The sequence below is a fragment of the Peromyscus eremicus genome, chromosome 1 (assembly GCF_949786415.1).
Source record: "Peromyscus eremicus chromosome 1, PerEre_H2_v1, whole genome shotgun sequence".
Lineage (NCBI taxonomy): Eukaryota > Metazoa > Chordata > Mammalia > Rodentia > Cricetidae > Peromyscus > Peromyscus eremicus.
The window spans coordinates 175,303,869-175,310,639 of NC_081416.1; the positions used below are offsets into that span (position 1 = coordinate 175,303,869).

The 6,771-nt window shown below is 36.8% G+C and overlaps 1 pseudogene; it reads right to left on the bottom strand.

The window, feature by feature from the left end:
- Positions 1-277: 277 nt before the first annotated feature.
- On the bottom strand, positions 278-1,211 carry LOC131898770 (vomeronasal type-1 receptor 4-like; annotated as a pseudogene).
- Positions 1,212-6,771: the final 5,560 nt, after the last annotated feature.

Below are 6,771 nucleotides of genomic sequence, written 5' to 3' on the forward strand. Positions count from 1 at the left end.
AATCTGTGGACTTTAATGTGCATTCTCTACAGTAAAGGATGAGATAGTAGAAAATTAGAGAGGGAAGACTCTCAGCCCTTCAAGTAGAAGAGTACAATGGGCCTCACACATTAGGATTTGATCCTGCAGGCTGCTATTTAATCACCTAACAAATGGCCATAATCAATTCAGCTACTCCTAAAAAGACAAAAATTTACCAATTTAAATTCCTGTATTGACCTTTTGAGTGTGAAAGGTGTGTAAACAACTAAGTACCAAGCAAAACATATTTCCACAGTTAAAATGAGATTACATTCTTTTTATTCCTGATCCAGAACAAACAGTGCTTGGATACAATAGAGTAATGATCCATGAAAATAAAAGGGTACAAAAGATGGAAAACAGAGGGAATTTAAGCAATTGATGTTTATCAGCCACCAATTTTGATAATACAAAAGACTAATGAAGCCTCTTAAGATGGAGAAGAAAGTATTAAAAGCCAGAAAGGTAGATACTAGGATCAGAAAGTTCTTGGTGACTCTGGATTCAGGGGAATTTCTGCTGGAACCATGAGTGCTACGGATGTGTTGGACCCTCTGTTTATGTCTGTAAAGAATGACAATCATGGATCCACTAGACCAGGCCATGAACACAGAAAAGAAGACTTCAGGGAACACCACCACGGCTGCATAGAGATATTCAGAAATTTCATATTGAACTACGATGGAACAGTATTCAAAGTCTCATCTTCTTGTCACATTTTTGCTATTCCTGTTGACAAATGTGTATGCAATAGGAATGAAATTTATCAACATGTACAGGATCCAGAAGAGGTAAATGTGACAGCCAACGTTCTTCTCAACTTTCACTTTTTGATCCTTCCAACAGGACTTCCTGGGACTAATGGTCAAGGCCTGAAACACACTCAAGAGGCAGATGATGCCAGTGGACACACTCCTGACAAATGCTTGAATGTACAATAGGAGCCTGCATTCAAAATCATCCAAGAAATGTTTAAGTCCCCATACTGCCATTGTTTGGGGCACTCCTGCAGAGAGAATGATCAAGGCGTTGGCTGCCATTAGGTGCATGAGAATCAAATCTGTGGGCTTTAATGTGCATTCTCTACAGTAAAGGATGAGATAGTAGAAAATTAGAGAGGAGTTTCCCAACATTCCAGATGAAATTTGTGATAAGAAAAGAATTCTCATTGCCATATTCCAGAAGTCCATTATGTGATTTGGTACAATTACCTTCAGAATATAGACACACAATTCATCTGGTCAGAAAAATACTGACAAATATTTACAACCTGCAGTGGAGGAAAAGCCTTTAATTGATTGGACTACTGGAAGACTGAAACAAAAGTACTTTGAAGCTAAGGTGTTCAAGGCCAGTCTGAACACTTAAACAGACCTCTTCCTCAAAAGTTTGACAAGTTTAGTTACTTTCCATGTATATCAATCACTATGAGAATGAGCAATAACTCAGGATGTCCATAACGATGGAATGAGAGCCAACAAGTTTCATAGAAAATGAAACATTCACGATGATGTGACATGGGCCCATGAGAGACAGTGAAAAATGACAGCCCATAGAACAAATATAATGCAAGATTTTCCGAATATCTTGATATTTTCTAGTCATGGCATAAAAGAAAACAATTTCAATAATGTTGACACAGATTAAATATATCAATGCTTAATGTTTATCTCATCTAAAAATAGAAGATTATAGAGTGAGGAAACTATAATACCACAAAGAACATGTCTATGGTCTTTTGACGTGGCCAGAGTTCCCTCAGCTCATCCTGACTCAGGTGGAGCTATCTTTTCTTTAAGCTGAAACTAACTCTCCCTTTTCTACTTCCTCTATGAAAAGTCTCTTGGAAAGTACTCAACTCTGTTCTACAAAATGGGAGTCAAAGTGCCCCACAAAACTGAATGTTTTTAACTTCTTTTAAGTGCTTGATTGCTTTATCCACACAAATCCCTGACAACAGCAAATCAGTTATAAGTGTTCTGGTATGTTTGCCTTTAAAACATCTGAAAAATTAATTTCAATCTTCACTGTGCGAAGTGTTTTTCCTCCATGTAGTAACCAAATCCACTTAATACAGAATCTCATTTTGGACTTTGTTCATGCTGCGTTGTCTTTGGGCCTTTACCCTACAATAGTTTTAGATAAGGAAAAATTATTAAAAGCACAAAATGCATTAGAATGAGTCTTTAAGTGACAACTGACATCACTTTCAGACATGTATTCATAAAATTCATAAAACATAGACAAACACACGTATGCGCACACTTTCTGGGCTGTTAGAGAGAAGTGGGTATCAGATGTGATAAAATCTCAAAGAATACACAACAGCATAGTGTAAGGCAAAAAAAAAACACTACCATAAATGGCAAGGGGAAGTACAATATATTATGAATGATGGCTACTGGAATAATATTCTGTGCCTCAGTTGAAACTGTGTATGGGATAATCATGTACCCCTCCATTGGCTGAGAGAGAAAATGATAGTAAAAAAAAGCAATATGTTAGACAGTCCATCAGTGAAGTGATGTCAGAGTAAACTCTCAGCAAACCATACTCTCTTCCTGTGGGAGAAGGTGTCTGAAATCCTCTTAGGTAGCTGAGATTACCTTGAAGAAGTAGGCAGAAACATCTGTAAATCAATACCAAGCTGAACCATACAGTCCCAGATAAGGCAGAATTGCTCCATGTAATCATCAGCCATGCAACGACATTCAACTAAACAATCAAGAACTGGAATAAAATTGGGTAAGATTCTTGGGACCTGAAAAAGTTAAAATAAACTGGATATAAGAGCTATAACATTAAGAACTACTAGATACTAGCAGTACACACTTTCCATTCACTTGTATTGTGGAACACCCTAGGGGATGGCTACAGCAGAATATAGAAAGCATTCTATTCAGTGAGGTAGGACAGTCCCAGTAAGGTAACTGGCGTATTATCTCTCTCAACGTGGTTTCATTAGTTATAGGCGTAAGAAACACATGTTTATGTGGAACAAACGTATGTTGATCCCAACAAACTAGAATTGGGTCATAAGAGAGTTAAAAAGAGTCTGCATGAGAGAGGCTGTGGAAGGAAAGAAAGCACAAAAGGTCTGAGAACAGAAGGAACATAATGTGCATGCAATGGATAAGATGGAAAAGGAGCAGTGAGGTGCGGAGAGGAAGGATTGTTTCAACTAAAACATTAAATATGAAGAAGCCTTAAAGAAACTGGGTACATTGAAGCTAACTAAAAATAAAAGGAAATAAAATGAAAAATAAAGGATGAAATACCAAGCTTGGGCTTGTTTGTAGATTAACCTCTTATCGTGGCAATGTACCTGAATGTAACACCCAATGCTGTGCCAAACTGATCACATCTGCTTAAGAAGAAGAAATACAAAAGTGCATGGCAATAACTCCAGGCCTAAGAATAACTTCTGTCTTAGTCAGAGTTTCCATTGCTGTGAAGACACACTATGACCCTGATAAAGGAAAATATTTAATTGAGGCTGTCTTACAGTTTCAGAGGTTGAGTCCATTATCTCCATGGTGGGAAACATGTCAGAGTGCTGGCAGATATGGAGCTGGAGAGGTAGCTGAGATTTCTTCATCAGGATCCACAGGCAACTGGAAGTGAACTCAGTCCCACACTGGGCATAACTTGAGCATATAGAACTCAAAGCCTGACCCACAATGACACTCTTCTTCCAACAAGACCACACCTGCTCCAAAAATGCCACACCTCCTAACAGTGTCACTACCTATAGTCCAAGATTTCAAACACATGGGTTTGTGGGGAATATACCTAACTATTCAAACCAACACAACACCAAAGTAAATTTCCTTTGGTTACTGAAGAAATTTGAAGTGTATAATACAGTAGTATTCTTAGGAGCATCACCATGAAAATCACGCACATGATCAATTAACAGCCCTTGATTAAATAATCAATATATACACAATAGACTTTTATACATGGACGCCACTTAAAATCTTACACTATTGGATTTTGCTATATACCACTGAGTTCCCAGTGATGGGTTCCCTGAGAAATCCCATGCAATTCATGGTTATTAGTTTTAAGTCTTAAAAAGTATATATCACAAACAAAAATGAGAATGGTTTAATTTTGTTGGTTGAACGGCAGCTGACATCTGCACATGAAAATCATGGAATAACAATGATACCAATTTTCTAATGAACACCATGCAATATTTGGGAACACTGATACTGACTGACCTATGAATTCACTGAAATGTTTGTCAGAACAGTGTCATAAGTATGTTCTCTATTTATGCATTGGCTGGCTCATATGATGATCGTATATATAGGACACTTGACATTATTTAGGATACACATCATCCAACACTGGACACATAAAAACACAACATCCCTGGATGCTTTTCAAAGGTCTATCTTCCTGGCACTGTTTCCTTGCTGAGATGCCAGGCCCATTTCCAGGAAATTGATGCCAATATACCTACCCTGCTGCATCTGTGAGGATGGAGAAGTATCAACAAGATGTTCCATGCTATGACCTGCTGTGGTCTTTGAAACTCCTTGAATAACAGTGACTAGGAAATGTCTGTACCACATCTTTTAGAATTGAGTATTTCAGTGTCCACCTGCATTCATTTTAGTGAAGAAAAATGGTAAAATAAATAGGGACCAAAGACCATGACTGTTTGTGGCTATTCCTATGCACAAATCTGTAAGGTCACACTGCCCAATTCTGCTAATGAATATTTGTTTTCACAGGCATAGTACATTTCACACAAGGCAAGACGTTACTGATCACATCTACTGAACCCCAATATTCTCACTAATAAACAGTCACTGTGTTTATTTGTTAAGGATTGAGTGTATAAAGGCAAATAAAACTTTTATGAATTAAGTGAATATATGGCAGATAGCAGTGGAAATATTTGAGTCCCTGTTATCCTTTTAGTTTGACACTTTCCTTTTTTTTTTCTTTTCCTTTTTCTTTTTTTTTTTTTTTAGCTGTATTAGGTGTATATTGTCATGATCTGATCTGAGAAACATCGAGAGTAAATGCCTCTTTAATCCAACAGCTGTTTTGTTGCAAAGTGGATACAAAAAGGTCATGAAAGTGGCAAGTGTATCACAAACACAGTGACCTCAGTCTGTGATTATAAGGCCGTGATACACATTGTCAAACACATTTACTTCTTACACGGTTGTGTCTCCCACCTGATATTTTTATTTTGTTGTTATGTACTTGTATGCTTTTTGGTGTTAATTTTCATCTGAGAGGACTAGAGAAAAGGCTCAGTGTTAAAGAACTCTTGCTGCCCTTGCTGATGACCTGGGCTTGGTCCCCAGCACCCATTGGGTGGCCCACAATTAATTGCAATGGAAGTTCCAGTGGACACTGACACCCTCATATGACCACTGTAAGCACTGAATTCCCACATTGCACACATATACATGCAGGCAAAACATTCATATACACAAAATAAAAAGAGACAAATAAAAACATCTTTTTAAAATTTAGTTTTCACTTCAACGTGAGTGTTTCCTCCATAAAAAAGTACAAGGTGCAAATAAGGCTTTCAAGATTGTAAATAAATACAGTGTTCTAAGTTTGATTTGACAGAATAGAATATTGCCCCAACTCTCAGTTTAATTTCACAAGTATGATTTACACCAGGAGTTTATGATTCTACCAGAAATATGCATTATTATCATTACACATATAAAAGCTACAGTGGAAACTAATGAGGAATTATTAACACTATTACTCTGTAAAATGCAATATAAAATACTAACATGTGAATAACAAATAAAAGCATGAGAATAAAACTGAATGACCAAAACAAATGACTGAAAATTCTGCACTTATTTGCTAATACCTTCCTGTTTTTATTTTCAAGTCAGTGTGCCACTATGTACCTCTGGCTATCCTGGAACTAATTTTGTAGATCATGTTGCTCTCAAACTCACAGAGACCTTCCTACCCATGCTTTAAAAATGATGAGAAAAAAGTTAGGCACCTCAATAACAGGAATATTTAATTATTATTATATTGATTTATACAGTATAATGAAATCCATGATGATTTAAAATTCAGATAGTGTGTGTTAGATTATAAAGAATAATCAGAATAAAGAGATTCCTTAAATATTCTCCAATGGTATATAGGATGAGTATCTACAGAAGTAGCTGAGTGGTAGAGCCCAGGCTTGCAAAGCACAAAGCCCTATGTTCTAAAATCAATAACAATAAACAGTAACAAAAGGCATGGTGTCACATTCTGCTTAACGTTAAAGTAAGACTAATACAGTGGAGATAACTGGAATTGGAAATAATGGGTAAAAACTGATGTGTAAAACAGAAAGAGATGACACAAGAATAACACCATAACTTAGCAGTGACTGAGAAATATGGATGTGTACCTAACTTTTTGCAGTCCCTGTGATTTTTACTGTAATATAAGTCCCCCACTCAGTGACTGTGGATACCCCAGAATAACGCAGGCCATCTGTGAGGGTGCTTAAGGACTATTGTAATAAGTTAATAGGAAAACTCATCCTACCCTCCATACTGTGTTGATTAGCTTGGAATTATTATGGTCCTGGTCGTCATTGTCCAATAATTACACTCTACCTTCCTTTCCTTGTTACCTTTCCAAGTTCAAGAGAAAGAGTTTTCAAACCAGATATTTTACCACTGGCCATTCAACACAAAGTTACCACTGCCTGTATAACCAGATGATAAATACAGTGTCACATAAAAAGAATTT